This window comes from Otolemur garnettii, unplaced genomic scaffold (genome assembly GCF_000181295.1).
Source record: "Otolemur garnettii isolate 467f Iridium unplaced genomic scaffold, OtoGar3 scaffold00153, whole genome shotgun sequence".
Lineage (NCBI taxonomy): Eukaryota > Metazoa > Chordata > Mammalia > Primates > Galagidae > Otolemur > Otolemur garnettii.
The window spans coordinates 4,304,947-4,319,601 of record NW_003852548.1 but is presented as its reverse complement, the minus strand read 5'-3'; the positions used below and the strand labels follow the sequence as shown (position 1 = coordinate 4,319,601).

The following is a 14,655-nucleotide window of genomic DNA, read 5'->3' as shown; positions in this document are numbered from 1 at the left end:
CAATAAAAAAAAAAAAAAAAAGAAGAAATATTAGTTTTGGCTTGGCGTCTGTGGCTCAAGCAGCTAAGGCGCCAGCCACATACACCTAAGGTGGTGGGTTCAAATCCCCAGCCCGGGTCCGCCAAACAACAATGATGGCTGCAACCAAAAAATAGCCGGGCATTGTGGCAGGCACCAGTAGTCCCAGCTATGGACCTAGCAAAGTCAGGTATCAAGATACTTGTGCCTAAGACCCCTATTAAGAATAGGACCTCAGTGGACTGCTTTCAGAATGAGAAGTCCAAGAAATTGGACCCCATTGAGAAGGGTCAAGAAGACACAGTGGCACCCGAGGTGACAGCAGAGAAGCTGATCTGAGCTCTTTGGGGCCCCAGCACAGAGAGGGCCAGGATGGGAAGCAGTCCCCGGATATACCCACTAGTGCCTCAGGTGCCTGGCTGTATAACTACAGCCGTGGCCACCAGTTAGCCATGAATGGGAAGGGTACATCTCCATTCATGGATGCATTAATGGCCAATGGAACAACGAACATACAGACATCTATTACTGGAGTGACAGCTGGGAAAAAGAAATTGATTGACGGCAGAAGAGACTGGCCTTTTGACAAGCAGTTGAGTTTCAGTGTGAGGCAAACAGAATGCTTACAGATACAGAGATATTATCATCAGGAAAAAGGATGGCTTCACCCACATCTTGTTATCTACAAAATCATCAGAGAATAACTTTCTAAATCCAGAGCTAATGAAAGAAGTCCAGAGTGCTCTAACCACAGTGGCTGCTGACGACAGCAACCTGGTTCTGCTCAACACAGTTGGCAGTGTTTTTTGTTGTGGCCTTGACTTTATTTATTTTATATGGCATTTAACAGATGACAGAGAAAGAGAACACACTAAAATGGTGGGGAAGCCATAAGAAACTTCATGAATACTTTCATTCAGTTTAAGAAGCCCATTATTGTGGCAGTAAATGGCCTGACCTTTGCACTAGGGGTATCTAGATTGCCTCTTTGTGATGTGGTTTGGACTAAAAAAAAGGCTTGGTCTCAAACACCCTATATTACCTTCAGACAGTGTCCAGATGGCTGTTATACCATTATGTTTCCCAAGATTATGGGAGGAGCATCTGTAAATGAAATGCTCCTCATTTCATACCCATTGCTCAGCAGGCAGAAGCTGACTACACAGGAGGTGTGTGGCAAGGGCCTGATCTCACAGGTGTTATGGCCCAGGACCTTCATCCAGGAAGTCATGGTTCAAATTAAGAAGCTTGCCTTATGTAATCCAGTTGTACTTGAGGAATCCAAAGCTCTCGTGTGCTGTTAACATAAAGATAGAGCTGAAACAAGCCAATGAGAGGGAGTGTGAAGTACTAAAGAAAATTTGGGGCTCTGCCCAGGGGATAGACTCCATGTTAAAGTAATTGCAGAGGAAGATCAATGAGTTTTGATTGCCAGGCTACCTGCCAATGACCATGGAATTGGCTCCAAATTGCCCTAGTTCATCCTCACAGCCTGAAACAAGTTCACCCATCACTCATGCTTGGAAACAGGACTGGAAACGTCCAAGCTATTTATTGATCAAGAAGTTTTTAAGTTCTGTAACTTTAAAATGAATAACTATAAAGTTTCTTTGTCCAAATATTGTTGTTTTATACTTACATACATGCAAGTATAAAAGTATAATGTGAACACTATGCTGCTCTTGGAAGCTCTCATTTTTGTTTTCTTTGGATAATACTGTGTAAAAGACAGCTGTGTTTCTTTGTTTTTGGATGATAGAAAAGTCTAGAGTAATATTTGTTTTCCTCATTTTTTTCCTCCTAATACATAGAATCTAAAGGGGTATTAGCCACCCTGACTGTCCCTGCCCCAAATAGAGATAAGGAAAGATCTGAGACATTGCCTTTGTCTCCAAGAGGGTACAGACATTTCAGATGGAAAATTTTAAATCAAAACTAAGACTTTTCTTTAGAATACATATTTCTGATGAAAAATCCACTGAAAATCAGACCCCTAAACCAGACCTACCTATGCCTAAGATTCATGCTGAGGTATCAGTTGATTTCCCCCCTTTAAAATATGTCTGGTTCTTACCCAGTTAACATGAAGAAACCACTGTCTCTAGAAGAAAGCTTGTTTTACAGTATTAGTGAATCACTGACTAGCTGAAGTATGAATATCTAAGTTATAAGTTAGGCCTAGTGGGTTATAAATAGTTTTTCTGACCCTTTTGAAAAATAACTACATAAGTGCTTCTTGTTGCTAGTTGAGAAATACTTGTTGCTAGTTGAGAAATACTACTTTATATACAATTTTCGTTTTCTGTTTGCAAATATCATTGATGTATTATACCAAAAGAAAGTATTTTTAGTGTAATTTTTAGGTTCACTTAGGTGAATTATACCAAATATGTAGATGGTATTAGATGTATCATACCAAAGGAAAGTATTTTTAGTGTAATTTTTAGGTTCACTTAGAATTTATTTCATTTAATAAGTTAAAATTCTTTGGGGACACTATTAAATGCAGAAACTCCTTTTAAAGAAAAAAAGAACTACCTTATATTTCACATACTGATTTTGTTGTGAAAAATGAGTGCCATGAAACCACTCTAGTTGCTGAGGAGATCAGGTCCTGTCTTCCTGACTTAGTTGCCCTCAATCAGTGCCTGGTTCTTTTGTCAGCATTCAATCTGCACGGTCTTGAGGCCTTACTGCTCTTACCAGATTTCTTAGAAGGCAGGTCTCACAGCACTCCATGACAACAATCCCTGGGCGTGCACTGCTCAGCTCACTGCAAGAGTGGCTGCCTGAGCTCAGTGGGCACTAGAGCTGGCCATGCACTCTTTAGCTTATTTCTCCCACATGGCCTTCCCATTGGCAGCCCAGCTAGCAGCCAAGCAGATGGGAGATCCCCATCCAGTACTCAAACTCAGCCACTAGACATTGTTTGAGTCCACCTACCCATTGAGGCCTTCCCAGGCTGCTCCAGTAAGTAGATTAGCCCCCAATCAAAAAGCTGCCAGAAAGCTCCTTCCTGTCCCCAATCCTCTGTGTGTATAACCATTCCCACATACTTGTCTAATGTGCTGGTTTTCTTCAGCTCCAGACCTCCTCGCTCTTGTAGTCCACCACTGCTTCACTGTGCCCCTGGAGTGATGTCTCCAGGGAGGTTCTCTCAGCCGGAGATGGCTGGAATTTTCTTTCCCTGCCTTGCTGCCAGTAGCTAGCAGGGAGATGTTTCTATTCTGCCATCTTGCTCTGTCCCCTCTGGTTTTAACATTTTGCCTATACTGTGTCTGGATATGGATCATTTTGTCTCTCCTACTTAGAGTTTGTGTTTCTTCCTGGATTTGTAGATTAACCTTGTCTATCAAATTTGGGAAGTTTTTAGTCATTTTTTATACATTTTTAGTTTCTTTCCTCCTTTTCTAGTATACCCAGCATGTATACATTTGTATGCTTAATGGTTTCCCACATTTCTCTGAGGCTGTATTCACTTTTTCTATTTTATTTTGTTATTCACTTTGTACAATCTCTATTCATCTGTTTTCAAGTTTATTGATTCTTTATTCTGCCCACTCAAATCTACCCTTGGGTTCTTCTAGTAAATATTTTATTTGGGTTATTATATTTTCAACTCCGGAATTCTATCTTGTTCTCTTTACAATGTCTATCTGTTTATTGGAATTTTCTATTTGATGAGTATTTGTCATTCCTTCCTTTCATTGTTTAATTATGATTTTTGAAGTTATTTGGATATTTTTTGTAATACCTGATTTGTAGTCTTTGGTAAATCCAACAGATTCTTCAAAGGCTATTTATCTTGCCTGCCTTTTTTTTTCTTATGTATGGTCCATGCTTTCCTGATTGATTCATATCTTGTAACTTTTTTTAAAAACTGAACATTTAAAATAATGTATGAACTCTTTCATATCAATAATATGTAAAGCAGAGTTAGTTAATTATCATCTACCCATTTCTGAGGCTTGTTATTTGTTTGGTTATTTATTTAATTTTTTATTTCTCTAGAATAATTCTGTAAAGCATAGTTCTTCTATAGTGTGCAGCCTCTAATGTCTATGCTCAATTTTTTTCTTTGTTCTTTTGGCTTGACTTCTTAGTGGTCACCCTTGGGTCCACATGAACAATTTATTCATCAAAGATTGTGCTTACTCCTCTTTGGCCAGTTAGACTTTGACTTTTCACTTTTGAATGTGTGTGTAGCTTTGAGTTTGTTTTCACAATTCACAGTGTTTATGACTTTTTTTACATTTAGCCAGATGTTCTCTCTCTGCTCTTTTCAGTGAGATGGCAGCCTTGGGTATGCACACAGTGTTCCAGAGCACAAGGTTTGTGTGTGACTTTGTTTTTAGGCCTCAGTTCTTAGGAACATGGCCTGGGCCAGAATACTGTATTGTTCAGCCAGTGTTTTATCAGAGGTTGTGTTCAAGCCCCTTGATCTGATGGATCTATGTGTGGCTTGGAGAATACTTTCAAGTTAACCTCCCTTCCAACTTTGAATACTCTTGAGTAGGCATAGCCTAGCCTGTGCACAAAAGCTTAAAGACTTCCAGTGATGTTGGTGACCCCAGGAGAGCTATGCCTAGCTATTTCTTTGGTTCTCTCTGTTAAACTTCTGGCCAGTTTGCAATTTCACTAGCATATTCTGGTATTGCAGAGCTACCAGCCCTCTCATAATTGTCCAAAAGATTCCCATTGTTGTCAGTAACATCCTTACACACAAATTTCTCTACATTATTTTCCAAATAAAGTCAATCCCCTCAGGCAGTACTGCTAGAGCTTTCTGTCCTTATGACTGCCTCTCCCCCAATAGAAATTCTTCATCACTGCACTGAAGCTGAAGAGAGCAACAGTGGCCTGTTTCTTCTGGAGTGATACCCCTGCTATACAACGGAGTCCTGGAAGGGAGATAAGTAGCCCCTGATATTCTCTTCTTGCACCTATCAGCATGAAACCTATACCCAAGATCAAGTTGTGATGGGGTTATGAGGACCCCCATGTTATTGGCCTGTCTTGCCCAAAGCAGAGCCCTCACCCTATGAGTAAGAGCTCATAGGTGGGAAAAAGAGATCTAGTCCTTTCATCTTTACCTGCCTGGAACAGCACTTCCTTAACAAGGGACTGCTAAGGATAAGAGATACTGGTGGCCTGTCCCTCCTGGAGTGGAACTCTAGACCAATGGTATCCTATCTGCTGCTCCCAGGTCTTTGCTTATCTGTGGTGTCATACATCACAAACAGTTTGCACAGACCATTGTTTTCCTAATTAGCTTTCCTAAGTATCTGTGTATTTAATGTGTGGCCCAAAACACCTCTTATTCTTCCAATGAGCAGCAGAGAAAAAAAATTGTTGGACACCCCTATTTTGATTAGCCTTAGCCTGGGTCTTAGCCGTGACTAAAAGCTGAGGATAAACTGACCCCCCTCTTCTCTTAGGCACACCATTTTGAAGTAGAGATTCCATAATACTGGGATAGAGATTGGGTGGGAATAGGTTGTGTCTCAAATGTTACTGACTACTTATTGTTCTTACCAAAACAATAAATTTACTTGAATACACATTTCTTCATTTTGTATATGCCATTAGGATAATTTCCAGAGACTTTAGATGTTTATTTTTTATTTTTTTTAAATGTTGGGGATTCATTGAGGGTACAAGAAACCAGGTTACACTGATTGCGTTTGTGAGGTAAAGTCCCTCTTACAATTGTGACTTGCCCCCAAAAGGTGTGTCACACACTGATTCCCCACCCTCCTCCCTCCTTCCTTCTCTCTGCTCTCCCTTTCCCCCACCTCTCACCATGTCATTAATTGTCATTAATTGTCCTCATATCAAAATTGAATACATAGGATTCATGCTTCTCCATTCTTGTGATGCTTTACTAAAAATAATGTGTTCCACTTCCATCCAGTTAATACAAATGCTGTAAAGTCTCCATTTTTTAAATGTCTGAATAGTATTCCATGGTATACATATACCACAGCTTGTTAATCCATTCCTGGGCTGGGAGGCATTTAGGCTGTTGAATGTTTCCACACTTTGATGATTATAAATTGAGCTATGATAAACAGGCTAGTGCAAGTGTCCTAATGATAAAAGGATTTTTTTCCTTCTGGGTAGATGCCCAGTAATGAGATTGCAGGATCAAATGGGAGGTTTAGCTTGAGTTCTTTGAGATTTTTTCATACTTCCTTCAAAAAAAGTTGTATTAGTTTGCAGTCCCACCAGCAGTGTAAAAGTGTTCCTTTCTCTCCACATCCATGCCAGCATTGGCAGTTTTGTGATTTTGTGAAGTGGCCCATTCTCTCTAGGGTTAGATGATATCTCAGGGTGGTTTTGATTTGCATTTCTCTAATAATTAGGGATGATGAACATTTTTTCATGTTTGCTAGCCACTTGTCTGTCTTCTTTAGAGAAGGTTCTATTCACCTGTCTTCCCCATTGATATATGGTACTGTTGGCTTTTTTCATGTGGATTAATTTGAGTTCTCTATAGATCTTAGTTATTAAGCTTTTGTCTCATTCAAAATATGCAAATATCCTTTCCCATTGTGTAGGTTGTCTGTTTGCTTTGGTTGTTGTCTCCTTAGCTGTACAGAAGCTTTTAAGTCCCATTTGTTTATTTTTGTTGTTGCAATTGCCATGGCAGTCTTCTTCATAAAGTCTTTCCCCAGGCTGATATCTTCCAGTGTTTTTCCTATGCTTTCTTTGAGGATTTTTATCATTTCATGCTTAAAATTTAAGTCCTTTATCCATCTTGAGTCAATTTTTGTGAGTGGAAAAAGGTGTGGGTCCAGTTTCAGTCTTTTACATGTGGATGTCCCGTTCTCCCAGCACTATTTATCGAATAGGGATTCTTTCCCCCAGTATACGTTCTTGTTTGGTTTATCAAAGATTTTAGGTGGTTGTAAGTTGTTAGTTTCATTTCCTGGTTTTCTATTTCATTCCAAATGTCCATGTCTCTAATTTTGTGCCAGTACCATGCACTCTGGACAACTATGGCCTTGTAGTACAGCTTAAAATTTGGTATGCTGATGCCCCTGGCTTTGTTTTTATTACTAAGATCTGCCTTAGGTATATGTGTTTTTTTCTGGTTCCATACAAAATGCAGAATCATTTTTTCCAAGTCTTGAATTTACAATGTTGGTATTTTAATAGGGATGGCATTGAATCGGTAGATTGCTTTGGGAAGTATAGACATTTTAACAATGTTGATTCTTCCCAGCCAAGAGCATGGTATGTTCTTCCATTTGTTAAAGTCCTCTGCTATTTCCTTCTGTAGGATTTCATAATTTTCTTAATAGAGGTCCTTCACCTCTTTTATTAGGTATATTCCTAGGTATTTATTTTTCTTTGAAGCCATGGTGAAGGGAGTTGTGTCCTTAATTAGCCTCTCATCTTGGCTGTTATTGCATATACAAAGGCTGCTGACTTGTGGACATTGATTTTATATCCTGAGACATTGCTGTATTTTTTGTTGACTTCCAGGAGTCTTGTGGTTGAGTCTTTGGGGTTCTCTAAGTATAAGATCATATCATCATGCAGCCATAAAGAAACATGGAGACTTTATGTCCTTCATGTTCACGTCGATGGAGCTGGAAAATGTTCTTCTTAGCAAAGTATCACAAGAATGGAAGAAAAAGTATCCAATGTACACACTCCTAGTATGAAATTAATTTATAACTTTTATATGAAAGCTATAACCTAATAACAGCCTAAGAATACGGGGAAGGGGAGGGAGAGGGGAATGGGTTGAGGGAGGGGGATTAGAGGGATCACTTCTGAGGTTTATCTTACAAGAGTACAAGTGAATCTTTCTAAGAGTAGAATGTGAACGTTTTAAAACAATAATGAAGAAAATGACATGAAGGCTATGTTAACCAGTTTTATGGAAGTGTTTCGGATTGTGTGTGAAAACCCCACACTATACCCCAGAAGTGCATTAATGTACATAGTTACCACTCAATAAAAAAAAAAAAAAAGATCATATCATCAGCAAAGAGGGAGAGTTTAACCTCCTCTGCTCCCATTTGGATGCCCTTTATTTTCTTTCTTGCCTAATTGTATTGGCTAGAACTTCCAGCACTATGTTAGATAGTAATGGTGACAGAGGACAACCTTGTCTGGTTCCAGTTCTAAGTGGAAAAACTTTCAGTTTTACTTCATTCAGTAAGATACTAGCTGTGGGTTTGTCATAGACAGATTTGATCAGTTTAAGAAATGTGCCACCTATGCCTATGCTGTTCATTTTTCTAATTAGAAAAGGGTGGTGGATTTTATTGAATGCTTTTTCTGCATCTATTGAGAGGATCATATGGTCTTTGTTTTTGTCTCTGTTGATGTGGTGAATAACGTTTATGGACTTGCGTATGTTAAACCAGCCTTGCATCCCTGGGATGAAACCTACTTGATCGTGATATATGACTTTTTTGATGATAAGCTGTAATCTATTGGCTAGGATCTTGTTGAGAATTTTTGCATCTATATTCATTAGTGAAATTGGTCTGAAGTTCTCCTTTTTAGTTGGGTTTTTTCTTGGTTTTGGTATCAGGGTGATGTTTGCTTCATAGAACGTGTTGAGGAAGATTCCTTCCTCCTCAATTTTTTTGGAATAATTTTTGCAGTAAGGGAATAAGCTTTTCTTTGAAAGTTTGATAGAATTCTGGTGTGAAACCAGCCATACCAGGGCATCTTGCCTCCACCCTCACTTTAAATGGTTTTTAAAATAATTTTTGCTAGCTAAATGTTTCTTTCTCTGGAGAAAGTATCCACCAACCTCCTAATATCTCTTAATATCTACATTTTGGAAGTTGTATTAGTAGTAACTTATTGGATAAGAACACAAAAGGTATAAATGATAAGAAGAAAAGATATATAAATATTGGACTTAATCAAATGTAAAACTTTTGTGCTTTAAAAGACACTGTCAAGAAACTGAAAGGACAACTTGTTTTACTTTTTAATTGCTGCTATAATAAGTTACCATAAACTTAGTAGCTTAAACCAATACAAATGGCAAATATATAGTGACGGTAATTCATTGTTGCTGAAGGCTGAGGATGAGGACATGGACTGACTATATTTAAATTCAAAGTTTCTTTCTGGGGCCAATGAAAATGTTCTAAAATTATGTGGGGTGATGGTTGCACAACTGTGTCAATATACTAAAACTAATTGAATTGCACTTAAAATGAATGAATTTGTGGTATGGTAATTTTATGGTAAGTAAATTATGTCTTAATTAAGATACCAGTTTAAAATGAAAAATGCTTTGGCTCAGCACCCATAGCACAGTGGTCATGGTGCCAACGACATACACTGAGTCTAGTGGGTTCAAACTCGGCTCAGGCTAGCCAAACAACAATGACAACTACAACAAAAAATAGCTGGGTGTTGCAGCAGGCTCCTGTAGTCCCAGTTACTTGGGAGGCTGAGGCAAGAATCACTTAAGCCCAAGAGTTTTAAGTTGCTGTGAGCTATGACAGCACGGTACTCTACCGAGGGCGACACAATGAGACTGTCTCAAAAGAAAAATAAAGGTGGTGCCCGTAGCTCAGTGGGTAGGCATCAGCCATGTACACCAACCCGGCATGGGCCAGCCAAACAACAATGACAACTGCAACAAATAGCTGGGCATTGTGGCAGGCACCTGTAATCCCAGCTACTTGGGAGGCTGAAGCAAGAGGATTGCTTAAGCCTAAGAGTTTGAGGTTGCTGTGAGCTATGATGCCGCAGCACTCTACCCAAGGCAATGGCTTGAGACTCTGACTCAAAAATAAAAATGAAAAATGTTTTCCTACAAGTACATGCAGACAAAATACTTCAGTTGATATACATATGAAATCTTTTTTTAATTTTTTTATTGTTGGGGATACATTTGAAATCTTAAGGGAAATGACAGAAAGTAAAGGACACAGAAAATAAAATAAAACCTACTGTCCTAGCCTTTCTTTTATAATTGGGATTTCAGTAATGAAATTGCCAACTAATAGGAATCAACTGTTGTCCAACTGAGATAGACACACTCATGAGCAGGGTTTTCCTCTGACCTCTGTTTCGGAAATGTACATATGTATAAAGATGGAAGCCTGTGAGGTTTGTGCAAGCTCCTCCTGTTACTTGGGAGTATAAGCTTCCCACAAGCATATTGCTAGCTACCTTTGCTCATGAAGTGCTTTGGGTTCATTTTAATACTTTAATTTCCTCAGTTAATGGGGAGAGTACATATCATGGGGTTACACAGGAGGCTATAGCAGGTACTGATGACCACAGAAAAATGCCCTCTGGGCTCACAAAAGGGCTGGAGCAGGCCTGAGTGTCAGGAACCTCTTTCCCTTGCAGTCTTTTGCCTGGCTTCTATACACTTGCTCTAGCTGAAACCCCAACTCTACCCCCAGAAGCCACATTCTCTGGCCTTCCCTAAACATTGATGTGGGCTGCCACACTGAATTTCTCTCTTTCCCCTGGACTTCTCTAGAAATATTTTTTCTGCATTACTGCAAACTTTCTTTTCTCTCCTTCTGCTATTACTTAACTCAAGGACAAAGGAAATACCTATAGTCCAGAAACACACATAATTGTAAAAAAAGAAGAAGAAAGAAAGAGAAGAAGCCCTACACTTATGCCAAATCCTTAAGAAAATAATTCTATTCTATAGGATTTTTTTGGGAACTGCCATGCAACTGGGAAATGTGAAACATGTGCTAATCAGGATCCTTTCTGCTTGGAGTCTACCTGACTTCTCTCCACTCTCCCCAGCCAGCTGGACTTGGCTGGGCCCAAGGGAGCCACAAAGTAGCAAGAAAAGTAGCCTAGAAAATGGAGACAAATGAGCAGGCCCCAGAGGACAAAGCAAGACTTGTTACTAGTTTTGAGGCCAAATCAACACACACAGTGTTTAAGGGATATATGGAGTTAGATACTGCAAACCTAGAATCTCAGCACTGAGATTAAAGACTGAGGCTGATGAAGATGGCAGACTACAGCCAGCTTTTTACAGAAGCTCCTGTCCAGAAGGAGGCTTAAAGGACAGAAGTTTAGCAAGTTAGCTGATGGTTTGGAGCAGAGCCAAGAGAGAAGATTGAAGAGCTGACTTCAACCTTCCTGAGGTGAGCTGTGACCCCAAAAATACAACCAAAAGGTACAAAATCCACCACCAATCAGATGGGACTCCCCTCCCTCACAACAAGGGCTCGCAGTTTACTCCATGCAAACAAGTGAGCAGAGTTCAAACTTCCTCCCACTCTATCCCACAGGAGACACCCCCTAAAAACTGGACCTCCTACCCCTGCTGGTATGCCACGGCACCCTCTGGCCAGGCATAAAACTATAAAACTGTATAAAACTGTATATATTCCCCACCTGCAACATTGAACTCCAAGGAGTCCCCACCCACTCACACTGAGGTCTGGAGGTTTGTTACCTATGGAATCCAGATTCTTGGGCATCTCCTTGAGAGAAGTGGAGGAGGAAAGGGATGGTGCTGTTCTGTGCTGACTGTGGTACAGGCATGAGGAGAGGAGAGTCGACTCAGGGGATGCCAATACAGCAACAGTGGCATCCTGAGCTGCAGACTGACACCATTCCAGCCCTATCTCTCTGGGCAGACAGAGGTTCTGGACAGCAGCCACAGGCAAAATGCAGAGAACTTTCATAAGTAAAGCACCAGCCCTCAGGGTGTAATCCCCCTGAGACAAAGGCAGTGGGTGGGCAGAGGCTAGAATTGACACCTGAGTGTAAATTGCTATTTGTCTGCTGCCCAGAGCTGAATGCAAGGACTTGCAGAGAAATCTAGCTGGACAGAAGCCTAATTTAAAAACGCAAGGCCCCCCTGCCGAACTCAGATTTCTGGCTGATTTTGCCAGTCGTAAACCCCGGGAGCAGTGGCCTACTGGAGTGAATAGGGTCATGGACGAGTGACTAGGTGCAAGGTGGGGAAGGAGGTATTAACCTTCCCAGATTAACCCATTTGCCAGGTGGGTCCCTTTGCCCTCATGGAGCACTGGAGCAAGTTATATCTGAGCTGCAAGCAGACCCCACTTATCTAGCTCCCAGAGACATTTGAACTCTTCCACCTGAAACGGGTGCTGACTGGAACAACTGATTTGGACCCCTTAAAACTGGCAGACCAGCCAAGGACTATTCAAAGGGGCACCCCAGGTGTATGGTTGAGGGAAGGTTTGAACTATATAAAACTGTATATATTCCCCACCTGCAACATTAAACTCCAAGGAATCCCCAACCACTCACTCCGAGAGTTGGAGGTTTGGAGTCCAGATTCTTGGGCATCTCCTTGAGAGAAGTGGAGGGGGAAGGGGCTAGTGCTGTTCTGTGTTGACTGTGACACAGGCGTGAGGAGAAGAAAGTCAACTCAGAGGACGCCAGTGCAGCAACAGTGGCATCCTGAGCTGCGGACTGATGCCATTCCAGCCCCGTCTCTCTGGGAAGACAGAGGTTCCAGACAGCAGCCACAGGCAAAACGCAGAGAACTTTCATAAGTGAAGCACCAGCCCTCAGAGTGTAATCCTCCTGAGACAAAGGCAGTGGGTGGGCAGAGGCTAGAATTGACACTTGAGTGTAAATTGCTATTTGTCTGCTGCTCAGAGCTGAATGCAAGGACTTGCAGAGAAATCTAGCTGGACAGAAGCCTAATTTAAAAACACAAGCCTTCCCTGCCAAACTCAGATTTCTGGCTGATTTTGCCAGTCGTAAACCCCGGGAGTAGTGGCCTACTGGAGTGAATAGGGTCACAGACCTGGGGGACTACAAGTGACTGGGGGCAAGGTAGGGAAGGAGGTATTAACCTTCTCAGACTAACCCATTTTCTGGGTGGATCCCTTTGCCCTCACAGAGCGGAGTGGGCCCAAAACTGCTTGCTAGAGTCCCACGCCTCACGGGTGGCAGAGGAGGTCCTTGCCCCAGGCTCTGGCTCTGGGCAGGCCCAGAACTGCTGGTTACTGCCACGGGCATCCCGTGGGCAGTGGCGGAGGAGTTCTCCATTCCAGGTAGACCCAAAACAGCTTGCTAGAGACACGCACACCCCACAGGGGCCAGGGGAGGAGTTCCCGCTCTAGGCACCCAAGCTGGGTGGGCCTAGAACTGCTTGCTAGAGCCACCCGTAACCTACAGGAGGTGGTGGAGGGGTCTACCACTCTGGGTGGGCCCAGAACTGTTTGCTAGAGCCACCTACGTCCCACTGACGGAGGTGGGGGTGTTCCCTACTCTGGGCTCCTGCGCTGGGAGGGCACAAATCAGCTTGCTAGTGCTACACGTGTCAAGCAGGTGATGGTGAAGGAATCCTCCTCTCCCCCCCAGTTACTCTGGAGGGGCTGAACTAGAACTGATCTGGTTTCTTGCTTACCCTGCGCTACCGCTGCCATTTCCCCACCCCCTGGCTGCTCCAGGGTGCTGAACTAGGACTGATCTAGCTACTATAGTACGCCTATTCCACCAGTTGCCCTGGAGGGGCCAAACTAGGACTGATCCAGCTGGTACTGGTCTCCTGCCTCCCCCTGGTCATGCGGGCAGGCTGAATGAGGTCCAATCCGGCCACTCCCACTGCCGTGCAGCTGCTACCATTCCACTGCACCCTGGTTGCCCCAGCACCCAAGAACTGGGAGAAGACAACAGACACACTCGGCCTGTCTCCCTGGGCAACCAGAAGAAGGCACCAACTGAACGGTTCTGATAAGGCCTCCAAACAAGGTAAACTCAGCATGGGGCAGAATCAGCGGAAAAACTCTGGCAACTCGAATAACCAGAGTAGATCAACTCCTCCAAGGGAAAATGGGGCAGACACAATTGAAGACCCCATCCACAAGCAAATGGCTGGGATGTCAGAAATCGAGTTCAGAACACTTAAGAAAATTGGTATAGAAAGGACATTTCTTAAACTGATAGAGGCCATCCACAGCAAACCTGCAGCCAATATTATATTGAATGGAGTTAAACTGAAATCATTTCCACTCAGATCAGGAACCAGGCAAGAGTGCCCATTGTCTCCACTGCTTTTTAACATCATAATGGAAGTTTTAGCCATCACAATTAGGGAAGAAAAGGCAATTAAAGGCATCCATATAGGGTCAGAAGAGATTAAACTTTCACTTTTCACAGATGATATGATAGTATACCTGGAAAACACCAGGGATTCTACTACAAAACTCCTAGAAGTGATCAAGGAATATAGCACTGTCTCAGGTTACAAAATCAACACTCATAAATCTGTAGCCTTCATATATACCAACAGCAGCCAAGCTGAAAAAACAGTCAAGGACTCTATTCCATTCACAATAGTGCCAAAGAAGATGAAATATTTAGGAGTTTACCTAACAAAAAATGTGAAAGATCTCTATAAAGAGAACTATGAAACCTAAGGAAAGAAATAACTGAAAATGTTAACAAATGGAAAAACATACCATGCTCATGGCTGGGAAGAATCAACACTGTTAAAATGTCTATACTACCCAAACCAATATATAATTTTAATGCAATCCCCATTAAAGCTCCACTGGCATAGTTTAAAGATCTTGAAAAAATAATACTTCATTTTATATGGAATCAGAAAAAACCTCGAATAGCCAAGACATTACTCAAGAATAAAAACAAAGCAGGAGGAATCACGCTACCAGACCTCAG

At 41.8% G+C, this 14,655-nt stretch overlaps 1 protein-coding gene and 1 pseudogene across 1 annotated transcript in view; both read left to right on the top strand.

The window, feature by feature from the left end:
* SHROOM4 (shroom family member 4) overlaps positions 1-14,655 on the top strand; it is a 288,513-nt gene that overhangs the window by 118,360 nt on the left and 155,498 nt on the right. The window lies entirely within an intron of this gene.
* LOC105888000 lies at positions 190-1,446 on the top strand (annotated as a pseudogene).